Genomic DNA, 17,326 nt, shown 5'->3' on the forward strand with positions numbered 1-17,326 from the left:
TCTGCCTCAGCCTCCTGAGTAGTTGGGACGACAGGCGCCCGCCACCACACCCGGCTACTTTTTTGTATTTTTAACGGAGACGGGGTTTCACTATGTTAGCCAGGATGGTCTCGATCTCCTGACCTCGTGATCAGCCCACCTTGGCCTCCCAAAGTGCTGGGATTACAGGCATGAGCCACTGTGCCCGGCCGTCAGATGGTTTTTATACCCTTAAGCATCCTGATCGCTCTCCTTTGATATACCACTGAGTCTCCATCCCTCTTAAATCACAGGGATCTGCACTGAAAAATATTCCAACTCTGGTCTGACTTTGTGTAAACAGCTGAGTGGAACTCATCTTCCTTGTCCCAAAAGCATCTTCTTCTTCGTAATGTACACCAAACTAGTATTAACTTCAGGCTTCTCAGTCATTCCCTTCCCCAGCTGACTAAACTCGCTTTGTAGTTGTTTAAAGTCTTCTTCACAGGAGCTGCAAGTAGGTCACATCTAAATATTGGCATCTTTGTGCCATTGATTACGTTTCTTAAATAAGAAGATTATGCGTTTTCCCCATTGCATTTAATTTTGTTAGTTTCTATCTTTTGTTCCACTTCTCAAGGTCTTTTCTGAATCTGTGTTCTCTTCTGATGCACATGCCGTCTTCCCCATGTTGGGTAAATATTCTGACAGTTGATTCATACAAATCATTGATGTAAATTATGGAATAGTGCAGAGCTATATAGCACAGGCTCAATAACCTCTCCGATTCGGTACAACACTTTAATCAGCACTCTTGTGGAGCATTTGTTTAGCTAGTTAAAACGTGTAGATGCTGTAACACATGATTTTCAAATTCTAAGCTAGAATGGCTATTCATTCCACTGCTGATATTACTGGAAGGAGGAAGTCTGGTAGCATTACCTCAAAACACAGGAGGCCAACGTTGTTCCCAGAGAGCTCAAGATGGCACCAAAAGATCACTGTTTAGCTTCCTAGGTGCACACGAACCATCTTTAGGAATATGAATTCAGGAATCTTATGTCAGAGAAATTTTGCATTAACTAGTCTAACTAAAACAAAGATAATTAATACCTTCTTTGTTTATTTAAAAATGACATGGTTGTTTATAAAGTGACATCACACCACATGCCCCCCTAGGCAGTCAATGTTTATCTGTGGACATTCACCTAATATACGCAGCATACTCTCTGGCTATATTGGGCATAAATTTGTTTGCATTTGCATAAGCACTCTTATAGACTGACTGTTTCTGACTCCCCAAAATTCATATGTTGAAACCCCAACCCCTAAGATGATGGTATTTGGAGGTGGGGCTTTTGGGAGTTGAAGAGGTTATGAAGGTGGAAACTCATGAATGGGACTGGTTTCCCATAGTGATTATAAAAGAGGCCCCAGAGAGTCCCCTTGCTTCTTCCACCATGTGAGGACACATCAGGAAGGCACCATCTACGAACCAGGAAGCAAGTCCTCACTAAATACTGGATCTCTTGGTGCCTTGTTCTTGCACTTCCAAGAACAAATTTATTGTTCCAGGGCTGTAAGCAATATGTTTCTGTTGTTTATAAGCCACTTAGTCTATCGTACTTTGGCATAATAGCCAAACAGACCAAGGCAAGAACCATTTTAATAAACAAGGAATTGTCATTGGCTAATTAAGTAGAATTGTGTAATCATGTTGTTTGAATTTGGATCTTGTTGGTTTACTGTTGTCATAACTGTCTGTCTGCAAGTAACAATAGGCTTGAAACCTAAGCAAACTTAACATATGGAAATCTGTGTCAAGGGCATCTCTGCTTTATAAAAGACAGTCTTCAATTAGAACCCCTCCCCAGTGGGATTGAGCACAAAAACAGAGCTATTTGTGAGAAAGGATGCCCTCAGCTGCAACAACAACAAAAAAAGTTTTCCGCCTTTTTCAAAATTGTGTTTAAACTAAAGGCAACTATCATCATTAAGTTTTTTGTTCTATCTAGATTTTTGCAATGCTTTCCATCTCAGAACAGAGACTACTGCCCTAAATATTCAATTAATATTAGATGGCCCTATAGGAATTTATGTCTAAGAGATAGCATTCATTATCTGTATTTTTTTCCTATTGCTTTTTAGGCATTGATTTATTTTTATATATTTAGGGGGTGTAAGTATAATTTTGTTACAGAGATATATTGTGTAGCAGTAGTCTGGACTTTTAGTGTATCCATCATCCAAATAGTGAACTTTGTACCCTCGCTCCTATCTCACCCTCGCTCCTATCTCACCGCCCACCTTTTATGGTCTCCAGTGTCTGTTATTCCAGTTTGTATATCCATGTCTATCCATTGTTTAGCAACCACTTATAAGTGACAATATGTAGTATTTGACTTTCTGAGTTATTTCAGTAAGGTTAATGACCTTTAGTTCCCTCCATTTTGTTGCAAACGACATGAATTCATTCTTTTATATGACTGAGAAGTATTCCATGGAATATATATACCACTTTTTTTTTAAATCCAATCCTCTGTTGATGGACACTTAGGTTGATTCCTTATCTTTGGTATTGTGACTAGTGCTGAGATAAATGTACAAGTGCAGGTATCTTTTTAATACAATGATGTCTTTCCCTTTGGGTACATACCCAGTAGTGGGATTGCTGGGTCAAATGGTAGTTCTATTCAATTCTTTGAGAAATCTCCATATTGTCTTCCATAGAGGTTATATTAATTTACATTCCCACCAACAGTGTACAAGTGTTCCATTTTCTCTGCATTCTTAACAACATCTGTTGTTTTTAGACTTTTTAATATAGCCATTCTGATGGTGTAAGATGGTACCTCATTGTGGTTTTAATTTGCATTTCTCTGATGATTAGTGGTCTTGCACATTTTTTTTCATATGTTTCTTGGGTGCTTATATGTCTTCTTTTGGAAAATGTTTGCGTCATTTGCCCCCTTTTTAATGGGGTTATTTGTTTTTTGTTTTTTTTTCTTATTGAGTTGTTTGAGTACCTCGTAGATTCTAGATATTAGCCCTTTGTCAGATGCATAGTTTGCAATTTTTTTTTCCATTCTGTAGGTTGTCTATTTACTCTGTTGATTGTTTCTTTTGCTGTGCAGAAGCTTTTTAGTTTAAGTCCTGTTTGCCTAATTTTGTTTTTGTTGCATTTGCTTTTGAGGACTTAGTCATGAACTAAAGCCAAGAGTGAATTAGATGTATTTTTTTAAGCTTATGGAAACCAGCAGAAGACATAGACTACATAGACATTCATTTTTTTTTTCACTTTCGTCATCATGGAAATATTCTGAGACATGAAACATCACTGTGACCCAAGGAGAGGCATCGGCGAGAGTTAGTTGAAAGAGAAGGAGAAAGGAAAAGAGTGGAATATCATTCACTGGACACCTCCCATCTGCCTTGGAAGTTGGGTGCACTTCATCTGTTTTAAAAATGGAGATAATGGGACATGGAAGCTTGGAGTAATAAAGCCAATATTTGAAAGGGGGACAAGCTGACTTTATGATCTGATCTTTTCACTTAAAGCTCTCAGTTCTTCACTGGGCACGGTGGCTCACGCCTGTAATCCCAGCACTTTGGGAGGCCGAGGCGGGTGGATCACGAGGTCAGGAGATCGAGACCATCCTGGCTAACACGGTGAAGCACCGTCTCTACTAAAAAAAATACAAAAAATTAGCCGGGCGTGGTGACGGGCGCCTGTAGTCCCAGCTACTCGGGAGGCTGAGGCAGGAGAATGACCGGGAGGTGGAGGTTGCAGTGAGCTGAGATCGCGCCACTGCACTCCAGCCTGGGTGACAGAGCCAGACTCTGTCTCAAAAACAAACAAACAAACAAACAAAACAAACAAACAATAAAAAAAACCTCTCAGTTCTTCAGTGAGAAAAGTAGGTGTCCTGGACATTATTTTTATACTAGCCAAATTCTGACTTGATCAGGAATTAAAATGTAATGGTTTCAAAGCACTAGATAATTCATCAACCAGTAGCACTAAGCACAGGGGTAGGGTTAGTCCCTCCTCATACCAATTTTACGGCTGTCATTAGAGTCAAGCATTTAACCTCCCTGGACTTCAGTCCCTTCACTTATGCAATGGACTGACTGTTTATTCCCCCCCACCCCCAAATTCATATATTTAAATTCTAACCCTCGAGATGATGGTATTTGGATGAGGGGCCTTTGGAACGTGATTAATCATGAGGGGGTTGTCCTCAAAAATGGGATTAGTACCCACATAAAAGAGACCCCAGAGAGCTCCCTCACTCCTTATACCATATGAAAACATGGGGAGAAGGCACTTCCTGTCTATGAAACAGGAAGCAGGTCCTCACCAACACAGATTCTGCAATACCTTGGTCTTGGACTTCCAGCCTGCAGAGCTGTGACAATTTCTGTTGCTTATAAGCCACCTAATCTGTTGTATTCCATGATAGCAGCTCAAATAGACTAAGACAATCTGTAAAACGAGGGTATTCACCACCCATGAGGTCTCATAGAACCTTCTGGGTCTAACTGTCTGTGGTTCTCAAAGCCTTCCCCATTTGAAGGTTGATGTTTCCTACTTGGTGGAACATTTCTCTTGCTTCCAACTTTATTTTGCTCTTTCTGTCTTCCTTGGCTGAATTCTCTCTTCCCTGTAATTTTCTCTGCATGGCACTTGCAGTTTCACCAGTGGGCTATGGAAGATGTCTTTCAAAGCCTCTGGCTAAGGTATAAGAACAGCTGGGGTCCTCATTGGAAAGCCGTCGAAACTTTAAAACAGTAGTCTGAGGTCTAGAACTGTTCCAGGAGGCGAGATGACAGCAATTGTCCTTGTGTTCATATCCTCTGGTTAATGTGACTCCCAGCTATGAATCAACCTTTATATAAATGCATTTTGGCTCACTGGACTGAATGTAGCTCGGATTCAATAATAGAAAACGTGTGGGAGGAGACAGTGAGAACCCTGAAGCCAGAATGGTCTGATGTTTCTTGTGCTGGAGGTTCCCAGGCTCAGAGATTCACCAGGAGGACTAACAGGCTCAGTGCATAGTGGGGCTCATGGCTAAGATGTATTTCAACAAAAAAATACAGAACACATTGAACAAAGGGAAACAGCGCATGGGGTAAAGTCTGGCAGAATCCAGGCATCAGCTTCCAGGTATGTCTCTGAAAGGAGTCACACGGGACATACTTAACTCTTCCAGCAGTGAGCTGTCAACACATGTGAAGTGTTGCCTACAAGGGAAGCTGGTTAGAGACTCAGCACCCAGGTTTTTTATTGGGAGCTATTCATATTAGTGCCCTTTGCCTAGTACTACCAAATTTGCAGACTCCCAGACAGAAAGCAGGTGTTCAGCATAAACTATGTTGTTTGTACAAGCATTTCAGGCAGAGTGCATCATTCTTATTAATTCTGGGAAGGTGAGAACCCTCCCCAAATCTAATTCCCAATTGCCAGCCGAGAGCACACATTACAAGCAGGCCTTTCTAAGGAGAGCAATCTCAGGTCCTCTATGTTAACTTCTTTCTGCATATTTCTCAAGTGTTTCATATTTATTATCTTTTTAAGGAAACAAGCTCTGTCACCGTGAAGTCCTAGATGCATCCCAAAATGTAAAAGCTAGAGGAGAATCTTGGCTGTAGCCCATGACTTCATTTTATAGATAACAAAGCCAATTCTCTTCTTTTTCTTATTTTTAGTATATTTTTATGAGATATAATTTTCCTACAGTAAAATGCACAGATCTTAAATGTTCTGTTTGATAAGTTTTGATAATTTTATACACACATATAATCACTGTCCCAAACAAAATATGTAGCGCATGCCCATTATCATCTCAGAACGTTCCTCTTGCTCCTCTCTAATCAATACCCCAGCCAGAGACAAACACTTTTCAGAGTTCTATCACCATAGATAATTTTTGCCTTTTCTTGGACTACATATGAATGGATTCAGGCTATATGGATTCTTTGGGGTCTCACCTCTTTCACTCAACATAATGTGTGTGAGATTCTTATTGGTTGTTGCATGTATCAGTGGTTCGTTTATTTTCATGGCTAAGTAGTCTTATGTTAGATTGATGTTCCAGAGTTTGTTTATGCATTCTTCTGTTGATAGCTATTTGGATTGTCTCCAGTTTTTGGTTATTGTGACTAAGGCTTTGGGTGGATAGATAGTTTTATTTCTCTTGTTTAAACATTGAGTAGTGTAATTGCTTCACAGTAAGATACATGTCTATTCAATTGTATAGGAAATGGCCAAACTTTTCTCTAAAACGTTTGCATGAGTTTACACTTCAACAAGTAATATATAAGAGTTCTAGGGGCCAGGTACGGTGGCTCATGCCTGCAATTCCAGCATTTTGAGAGGCTGAGGTGGAAGGATTGCTTGAGCCCAGGAGTTTGAGACCAGCCTCGGCAACATGGTAAGACCTGATTTCTACAAAAATGAAAAAATTAGCCAGAGTAGTGGCTCATTTGTCTTTAGTCCTAACTATTTGGGAGGATTGCTTCAACCCAGGAGGTCAGTGCTGCAGTGAACTTTGTTCGTGCGACTGCGCTCCAGCCTGGGTGACAGAGCGTGACCCCGTCTCAAGAAAAAAACAGTTCCACTTATTCTGCATCTTCACTAGCATTTGGTATTTTCCATTTTTTGTTGTTTCGTTTTGTTTTTATTTTAGCCACCATAGGGGTTGTAAAATGGTATCTCATGGTGGTAATTTTCACTTCTCTGATTACTAATCAGGCTGAATACCTATTTATTTGCTTATTAGCCTTTTGTATATCTTCTTGTATAAAGTGCATATTCAATTGTTTTACCCATCGTATTGTTTCATTCCTTTTTTATCATTGATTTGTTCTTTACATATTCTGGATATTTAAAAAATAGTTGTCTTACAAATAAGTTTCCCTGGTCTATGTTGCTTATCTATATTCCCTTTTTCCTAATTTTTAAAAAATTGAATGTTACTTTGAATTATTTTAAGTTATCTCATGTATCCTGTTAATAGTCCCACTCTCTTCACTTGATGATAAATTAGAAGCATCTAAAAGAACCAATCATTTCCCAAAAAGTAAATTAAAACCTTTCTATAGCCATTGTTTGGTTCTAATTACTCTATTGGCCATGTTCAAATCGTCTTTTATTTATTTATTTATTTATTTATTTTTTAATAAAAGCAAGCTTTATTTTGCTATCTGATGAGACAATATGCTGGTTTGAGAGTTTGGAATAAAAAACATGGATGTTTGTATTATTAAGGAAAGTTTCCAAGCACATAGTTATTAAGGAAAGCACATATTATTCGGCAAAGTTTCCAAGCAAAAGTCTTAGAATAGACATAAAAATGTGAAATAATGAACAGTGGCCTTAGTATTTGCCATTGTCATTGTTCCATGCAATATGTTTTTAAAAATTTTTATTTGATAGTGATAAGAATACTATGAGATCTAACCTCTTAAAATTTTAAGTGTGCAATACAGTATTGTCGACTGCTGGTACAATGTTTGACTGCAGGTCTCTGGAGCTAATCCATCTTGCTTACCTGAAGTTTTATGCCTGCTGACTCATAACTCCCCATTTTCCTTTCCCCTATCCCCTGGAAACCACCACTCTGCTTTTCAGTCTTATGAATTTAGCTACTTTAGATACCTCATATAAGTGGAATAATACAGAATTTGTCTTTCTCTACCTGGCTTATTTCACTTAACGTAAGGTTCTCAAGGTTCATCTATGCTGTTACATATTGTAGAATTTCCTTCCTTTTAAGGCTGCATAGTATTCCATCGTATGTATAGACCATGTTTTTGTTGTTGTTGTTTTTAAATCCATTTATCTGTTGATGGGCATTTAGGTTGCTTCCATATCTTGGCTATGGTGAATAGTACTGCAGTGAACAGAGGAGTGTGATATGTCTTTGAGATTTCAGGGCCGTTGGGTATATTTCCAGGAGTGGGATTGCTAGATCACAAGGTAGTTCCATTTTTTAATTTGTCAAGGAACTTCCATACTGTTTTTCACAGCAACAGCACCTTTTTGCATTTCCACCAACAGTGTGCAAAGAAATTCTCCACATCCTCACTAACACTTGTCTCTTGTTGTTTGTTTTTCTAAGAGCAGCTGTTCTGACAGTTGTGGAGTGATATCTCGTTGTGTGTGGGTTTGAGTTGCATTTTCCTGATGATTTGTGATGTTGAGCATATTTTCATGTGCTTCTTGGCGTTTGTATGTGTTCTTCGGAGAAATGTCTAGTGAAGTCCTTTGCCCATTTTTTAATTGGGTTATTTGTAGTTTTGTTATTGAGTTTGGGAGTTCATTATATATTTTGGATATATGGTTATCAGTATATTGTTTGGAAATATTTTCTCCCATTCCATAGGTTGCCTTTTCACTTCGTTATTTCCTTTGCTGCACAGAAGCTTTTTAGTTTGACGTAGTCCCACTTGTCTATTTTTGCTTCTATTGCCTGAAGCCTATTCACATTCTTAAATGTATCTTTTGATGAATAGAAATAGTTGCTTCATTTTACCTTTTACTCTTTACATTTTAATTCATTTTAATTTGGATAATTTTCTTGACCTGTCTTCAAGTTCTCTGATTCTTTTCTTTGCCCATGACATGAACTTCTTATTTCTGATGTTATATCTATTTTGTTTGATAGCTGGCATTTCTGTTTGTTTCTTCTTTCGTATTTTCATCTTGCCCCTGAAATTCCCATCTCTTAACATATGCTGTTTGCCTTTCCTGCTAGATTCTTTTATGGATTTCCTATGCATGTCTTAAAGGATATAGATGAAATATCTAACATTTGCATACCTCCTGCTATTTCACATGTCATATGCGCAAACATAAATATGCATGCATAATAGACATTGGTTGTAAAAAATAGTGGAGACCGAGTCAGTCATATTTTCGCCTAGAAAACATCACACACTTCATCTGTGTGGCCCCTTGGTAAGCTGCTGTGTCAGCGTGAATGTCATTTGTTTGGTTTTAATTAGATTCTGCTCACCCCCTTGGCTTCAGATGCTTTGAGAGGGGATCCACACTTTCCCTTTAGCAGAGCTTAGGATCTGAGCACTGGTGAGACTCTAAGTCATGCTCTGGTTACAGCCTGGCTGCTCACTTGTTGGGTTTTTGAAGAGTCCTCTTTGTTTTCTGTCTTGCCCTGGATTTGGTCATTCCAAATTCCCATCCTAGGTTGGGGACAGGGATAGGTGTGTGGCTGCCCATGGGAAAGATTCAGAGTGCCTTGGAGGAGTGTGTCTGAGCTTCCCTGCACTGCCTCACTCTGAGTTTGTTTTTGCACTGTGTGGTGTACAATTCCCCAGGGGGCTTCATGAAGACTGCAGGAGTGCATTGAAGGGTTGGCTGCAGGTGGGCTGTCTGGCCGGAGGCTGATCTGCCGTGCCAGCCTGCCTACACCCAGTTTTTCATGTCGCCCAGAAGTGAAATTAAAAACTCCTTTCAATGTCAGCTGGATTCTTCCTCTTCTCCCCACTCCTGCTACCAGGGGTGAAAGCAACTGAAGGTTTCTTCTTTGTAGGAAGGTTCATCACATCCTGGATTCTGGTTCATGTATGTTTTTTCTGCATCTTCAGCCTTTTTTTGGGGGGGGGGGGCGGGGGGGCGTAGGGGCACAGGGTTTTACTCTGTTGCCCAGGCTGCAGTGCACTGGTATGATCATGGTTCACTGCAGCCTTGAACCCTTGGGCTCAAGAGATTCTCCAACCTCAGCCTTCTGAGTAGCTGGGACTACAGGCATGTGCCACCATGCCTGGCTTATTTATTTATTTATTTATTTATTTGTAGAGATGGGGTCTTTCTATGTTGCCCAGGCTAGTCTCAAACTCCTGGTCTCAAGCAATCCTCTTGCTTTGGCCTCCCAAAGTGCTGGGATTACAGACATGAGCCACTACCAGGTCCATCCTTAGCTTTTTGATGGATCTTAAAAGGCCATGATTTTAATTGGAAGCCTCATAAATCACTGTTGGGAATGTGAAGTGGTTCAACCACTCTAGAAAACAGTCTGGTAGTTCCTTCATAATTTAAACCTAGACTTTCCATATGACCCAGCCATTCCACTCCTAGGTATGTACCCAAAAGAATTGAAAACAGGCGTGAATGCTCATAGCTGCATTATTCATGATTTCCCTAAAGTGAAAGCAACCCAGACATGGTGCATGATTCTGTTCATATGAAATGTCCAGAATAGGCAGATCCATAGAGAGAGAAGGCAAATTAGTGGTTCTCAGGAGCTGGGAGAGAGGAATGAGGAGTGACCACTGACAGGCACAGGGATCTCCATTTAGGGGTGATGAAAACATTCTGGAATGAGATACACGTGATGGTTGTACAACATAGTGGATGTACTAAATGCACTAAACACTTTAAGTGTACTAAAACACTTAAAGTGGTTTAAATGGTGAAGTTGATGTTATGTGAATTTTGTCATAATTTAAAAAGAAACTATGAGTTCAAGGCTTTGTGGCTTCTTTACCTTGTCAATGTGTATTCACTGGTCCCTTTGGCTTTCCACATCTTAATTAGTGTGGAGTCCTAATTAGGGAGGGAGGTCAGGCTAGGGGGAAGGAGGGAAAGTAGAAAGAGAAGGCAGGTAACTTATAAGTCTCCTTTTCTTCATGCTCCAGAACACGTAGCCCTCCTGTGCAAATAACTGACAGTCTGCCTGCACCCAGCTATCACCAGACCCTTGGCTGATAGAAAATTGCAAGTTATCTCACTGCGACCTTGGCATTATCGGTACTGCACAAAGCCCTCTTCAGCACACAGCACAAGTGCCATCCTATAAAATCCCCAGGAAGCCTTTGTCTCTTTGCAGTCAGCTCTTCTCTCACTGATCTGCCTGTTGCACCCTTGCAACATATTTTCATACTCTCTCTAATAAATCTGCTTTTTTTTTTTTTAACCTACAACTGTCTTGGTAAATTCTTTTTATTCCTGCACCACCAACCACAGAGAGTCGCCACTCACCTGTGACAATTAGCAATTAAAGCTGACTGCTCTTTTCATAGCCTATAACTTTAATTTTGTTTTTTTCTGTAAACATTTTCAACTGGCCACATGTGTCTTGAGTAGACAGAGGGTAATTGTCAGCTCTTGCTTTCTGGTTGTCCTGTTAGGGTATTGGGATCCTATGGCAAAGAGCAACAGTGAGGGTAAGTGGAAATTCTTAGGAAAACCTAAGGACCACATCTGGGGTAACAGATTAAGACCCAGAGCCCAGGGGCCAGGAGTTTGGTAGAAGCAGAATGAAACAGAAGCTCTGGGAAATGGAGTGGTCCCCAAAACCAGGCACCACCTGCAGGTGCATGAGTGAGGAGGGAGGGATGGTGCATGTATACACTGCATTAGGGTTAGTGAAACCTTTATACAGTGCATTAGTGTTAGCAAAAGACACTTATAGGACTTTATCCCCTTTATTTTTTTTTAACCACCTTGAGAAATGGAACATGGGTTTGGAGAAGGCAGAGTGACATACATTTTATTCTGTTGCAATTTGGGTATTCTGGTACCTTAGTTTGCCTCTGATATGTTTTAGCCAAGGGGAAGAGGCTGGCAAGGTTTCCATTAAAATTTGTTTTCACCTTTACTTACACCAATTTGGTAGATACAGCCGGTGAGCAGTTTCCCACCTTGAACAGGAGCATGAGAAAAATGTATCTGCTTTTGCTGCAGACAGCCCAGGTCTGGAGACCCTGGGATTGGGAAGGCTGGTTCCGTTGAGTAGAAGCATGGAGAGCGTGAGCTAGGCACCATCAGGGACCATGGTGTGAGCTGATGTGGACACCCAAACACGTGGGGGCTCTCCTTAAAGTGCCTTTTGGCTGATTGTAGATGTCAGGTCCACTTATATTTCCCTGGGTTCTTGTGGCTTGGATCCCTGAAGACTCACCAAGGATGTGATGATTACATCACTGTGGGCAAATTTTATATTGCATCCTCCTCAAGCTGGACTTTGAACCTAGGAAAATGATGTTTTAATTATTTTTTGGTACATTATGTTTGTACATATTTATGGGGTACATGTGAAATTTTGTTACATGCATAGAATGTGTAATGATTAAGTCAGGGTATATGGGGTATCCCTCACTTTGAGTGTTTATCATTTCTGTGTGCTGGGAACATTTCAAATCCTCTCTTCTAGCTATTTTGAAATATACAATATATTGTTTTTAACTATAGTCACCCTTCTCTGCTATGGAACTAGAACTTATTCCTTCATATAACTGTATTTTTGTACCCATTAACCATCTCTTCATTGCCCCCACCCCCTACACCCTTCCTTGCCTCTGGTGTCTATCATTCTACTCTCTACCTCTGTGAGATCAACTTTTTTAGTTTCCACATATGACTGGGAACATGTGGTATTTGGCTTTCCGTGCCTGGCTTATTTCACTTAACATAATGACCTCTAGTTCCATCCATGCTGCTGCAAATTACAGGATTTCATGCTTTTTTAAAGACCAAGTAATATTCCATTATGTAGATATACCACATTTCCTATATCCATTCATCTGGTGATGGACACTTAGGTTGGGTCCATAGCTTTGCTATTGTGAATAGTGATGCAGTAAACAAGGGAGTGCAGGTGATATGGTTTGGCTGTGTCCCCACCGCAAATCTCATCTTGAATTGTAATCCAAATTATAATCCCCACATGTTGGGAGAGGGACCTCATGGGAGGTGATTGGATCATGGGGGTGGTCCCCCCATGCTGTTCTCATCGTAGTGAGTGAGTTCTCACAAGATCTGATGGTTTTATAAGGGGCTTCTCCCTACTTTGTTCTGCACTTCTCTCTCCTGTAGCCATGCAAAGAAGGTCTCTCCTTCCCTATCACCTTCCACCATGATTGTGAGTTTCCTGAGACCTCCTCAGCCATGTGGAACAGTGAGCCAGTTAAACCTCTTTCCTTTATGAAGTACTCAGTCTCAGATATTTCTTTCTCTTTTTTTTTTTTTTTTTTTTTTTGGGACAGAGTCTCACTTCTTCACCCAGGCTGGAGTGCAATGGCATGATCTCGGCTCACTGCAACCTCCGTCTCCTGGGTTCAAGCAATTCTCCTGCCTCAGGCTCCCAAGCAGCTGGGATTACAGGCACATGCCAGCACACCTGACTAATTTTTGTATTTTTAGTAGAGATGGGGTTTCATCATGTTGGCCAGGCTGGTCTTAAACTCCTGACCTCAAGTGTTCTGCCTGCCTCAGCCTCACAAAGATATTTCTTATAGCAGTAAGAAAACGGAGTAATATAGGAGGACTTCCTTTGACACACTGATATATTTCCCTTTAGATAAATACTCAGTAGTGGGCTTGCTGGATCATATGGCAGTTCTAGTTTTAGTTTTTTGAGAAGTCTCCATACTGTTTTTTATAGTGGCTGTACTAGTTTACATTTTCACCAACGCAGGTCACCTGCTGGTCATCTAATTACCAAAGCAATTTTTACAAAATTCTTCTACATCTTTTTATTTATAGATCATCATAACTGTCTGTACCAATTTATGACCCCTGAAAAAGGAGCAGCAATTATGAGACAGCTTGTTCAGGGGAAGGAGCTCAGTGTACAGGTTAGGGCTTCCCATCCTTGTCTTCCTATGACAGATACCCAGGCTGATTACCGTGTCTATGGAATACCTTTAACACAGAGGGTTAACTAGCTTGCTGCAGTGGGAGGTAAGAATAACAATAGCCTGGCCATCCACTGATCCTGGAAAATGCTCATCCACGGAGCAGCTGAGCCAAGATGGTTTGAGCTATCTTTGTCTTGTTTCGTCATCTGGTTGTTAAATCCCAGAGGCCCTCTGATATTGACAGCGCAGATGCTGATGTGTATTGAATGTGTGGAAGCACTTCACACCATTCCCAAGTCCTTTGCTTTCTCTACTCCTCAAACTTGTGTGTATTTTATTTTCTCTCCTTTTCTACCTGCTGCCCATGGTTTCATCCTGCCTGATTTCCCCCGTGACATAACCCCTGGTTATCAAATGCTGGAAAGTCAGATGAGATGGGAATGCTCTATGGTGTTTCATCCAGGGGACCCTGGAAAATGCTAATATCAAAAACCTGTCGTGACCAAAGCTTCCTGTGAGGTCTCTGGAAAAACTCTGGGCACAGAGATGCCCTCAGGGGGCAGAATAACACTTTATTATTGTCTCCAGTACTGGTCCTCAAAGAACTCTCACAGGAGATTGAATTCTGCCCAGAGCTCCTTTCCTGCACGTCCCAGACATCCACCATCATTTCCTTCTAAGGCCAGACTGAGTGACTCTGTTGCCGACATGCAAGGAAAGGGACTTCTCTTGGTTTAACAGGAAAGGAAATAGAGGGACACAGCAAATAAAAGGGTGGTGGAGCTGTAGGACTGGGACAGAGCCTATATGGGAGAGCAGATGTTGGCCAAGGAGGGAAAATTGACGCTCCAGTCAGAGGCAGCTCTGAACTCTCTTAGCTCACTGTCATTCTTAAGGCAGTCTCTGGGAACCTTGGCTTCTTTAAAACACTCCCCCTCTGAAATCTGTGACCCAACCAATGACTTCAAACTTCAGCATCCTTTAGGCACTGGGAGGATGTAAAGACTATCCTCATCCTCACAGGGACTTTATTGTTCTTGAATGTGATCCTTCACAGGAGAAAGAAAAAGTCTTAGGCTCATCCTGTGTTAAGTATCAAAGTTTCAATATATGTTTCTAGATGTGTTTTTTTTTTCTTACAAAATCCTTCTATAATTCGCTATTATCAGTGAAGAGGTCATTTAAACATAGCCTTCTAAACCTCTTCTTCAAATCCCGCCATCATGAACCATCGCACTGTTCTACAGTGCCAAGAACTCTCCAAATATGGTGGCCTCTTAACATGCCAGAGAGGAATGTTTTCAGATTCCCCAGAACGTTTAGGACCACTATGGAACACAGTCCTCTCCATCAAATTTGGTACCTTGTAAATAAATGAAAATACTAGGTAAGCTGTGATGAGTGGTTCATAGCAAAGCATTTGGATTTGGAGGTTGGGTCGAGGTCTTGGATCTGAGCAAGAGAGAAATGGCTCCTTCCACATGGTAGCTTTGTGGTGAGCACCATTTATATCTTGCCTCAGGGAGAGCACAAATATTACACATAATGGACCTTCTGGATCTCATTGGAGAGGTTAAAACCAAAATTGCAACAGAAGTATCCTGCCTATGACAGCACTCAAGTGTATCCCAAGTTCATACATTTACTAAACTAACAGGGATAAGGAGCTTACACCAAGGTAACAAGCATTGTTACAATTAATTCCAGTTGCTTTGGTCTGTGGTATGCACTTATGTTTGAAACCTTGAACCTTCAGGAAAACTGTTTGAAAAATATTTAGTTAGCCGGGTCCATTGGCTCACACCTGTAATCCCAGCTCTTTGAGGGGCTAAAGTGGGAGAATCATGAGCCCGGGAGTTCAGGACCAGCCTGGGCAACATGGCAAGATCCCATCTTTACAAAAAAATTTTTAAATATTGGCCAGAGAGACACAGTGACTTGTGCCATTGGTCTCAGCTACTTGGGTGGGAGCATTGCTTGAGCCCAGGAGGTTGAGGCTGCAGTGAGCTGTGATCATGCCACTGCATTCTAGCCTGGGAAACAGTGAGACCCTGTCTCAAATAAAAATTAGTCTTCTGAAAAGTATAGGGAAATTAAAGGAAATTGAAGTCATAGCAGAGATATCCAGTGTTGGTTATTACACATTTGTGAATGCGAATGTGCTAGCTCTTTTTGTGTTCTGGTTCCTTTTACCTTGTTTTATATATAACCTTTAGATAAGCTTTGAATTAGACAAAACATGTTCACCTTTTTTTCAGCAACAATGTTTTTCTATAATATATATTTATTGGAAAATACCCAAATAATGAAATCTGTTATTTAATTTAATATAACTTTATATTCTAAATTATGGCCAATTTGTTTCCAAGTATTTATCCTATTACATTTACCTAATTATTTTATTTTAATTGTTTACCTAGATTATTTATGAAGACTGTGATAGTTACGATTTAAAGTTATGAAACCGCCATTGCAAAATTATAACTGAGACAGTGAAAAAAGATTTGACCTAACTGACTCCATCTGGCTCTTAACCTCCAAGCTGTCCTTGTTCATTCCTGGGCATAGGTCAAACTAACTTTGGCAGGAACTTAGTTTATAGATTAGCTTTGAAACAGAGATGATAACAGCCCTTTCCCAAAACAAACCTCCTTACTGCCTGTGGACTAGACTGCCTAAAGCCACAAGATTAGAAGTTATGGTAATTTTACTGAATTATTCAAGATGTAGCTATTTTCATTAAACCAATATCAATGTCTTATTTATTAAAAATTACACAAGCAGGCCGGGCGCGGTGGCTCAAGCCTGTAATCCCAGCACTTTGGGAGGCCGAGACGGGCGGATCACGAGGTCAGGAGATCGAGACCATCCTGGCTAATATGGTGAAACCCCGTCTCTACTAAAAATACAAAAAAAAAACTAGCCGGGCGAGGTGGTGGGCGCCTGTAGTCCCAGCTACTCGGGAGGCTGAGGCAGGAGAATGGCGTAAACCCGGGAGGCGGAGCTTGCAGTGAGCTGAGATCCGGCCACTGCACTCCAGCCTGGGCGACAAAGCGAGACTCCGTCTCAAAAAAAAAAAAAAAAAAAAAAAAAAAATTACACAAGCAAAGGTCATTCTGTTTTCGGCTGGGTTTTTAGTTTTTAACCCCTATGCCAAAATTTGGCACCTTATAGTATTTGACAGGGATAAGTATGACATTGCTTAATTAATAAATGCAAACAATACATGCTGACAATTCTTAAGAAATTTCTAATATTACTTACCAATAATTTTAAAGCTAGCTTATTTATTTAAGGTTTTACTTAAGTTATATCAACTTGAAAAAGCATTTGACTAGTCCTTTTTTTTCCTGATAAAGTATTTAAGTGCTTTTATTTTTCTTCAAGCCAATTAATTAGAGCTCTTTTATATATTTTTAGTAGTGAAACATTGTGTACACAACGCATAAATACATGGACGCATTAGGTATGCAAATAGAAGTACATTTTATAGATCCATAAAGACCATTCTTTTTTTCTTTTTCTATCTTAGACTTTCAGATTCTTGATAACCTGTTTTACAGCCCTAGGTGGTTGTCAGCTAAATAGCCTTAAAATTGCATGTTAAAGGAAACCACTCAAGTAAAAATCAAACAGCAAATTTACATCATAAGGTAGAGAGAGAAAAGGTCTGGTGTTGCTAGAGGGAGATCCTTTTATTTTTCTTTGAGCAAATCAAACATAAAATTACACAAATCTATTATATGATTGCATAAGGAGACCA

At 40.3% G+C, this 17,326-nt stretch overlaps 1 protein-coding gene across 6 annotated transcripts in view; it reads left to right on the plus strand.

Moving 5' to 3' along the window:
- Positions 1-17,326, plus strand: part of STS (steroid sulfatase) — a 285,243-nt gene that overhangs the window by 72,643 nt on the left and 195,274 nt on the right. The window lies entirely within an intron of this gene.

Source organism: Macaca fascicularis, chromosome X (genome assembly GCF_037993035.2).
Source record: "Macaca fascicularis isolate 582-1 chromosome X, T2T-MFA8v1.1".
In the NCBI taxonomy this organism is placed as follows: Eukaryota; Metazoa; Chordata; class Mammalia; order Primates; family Cercopithecidae; genus Macaca; species Macaca fascicularis.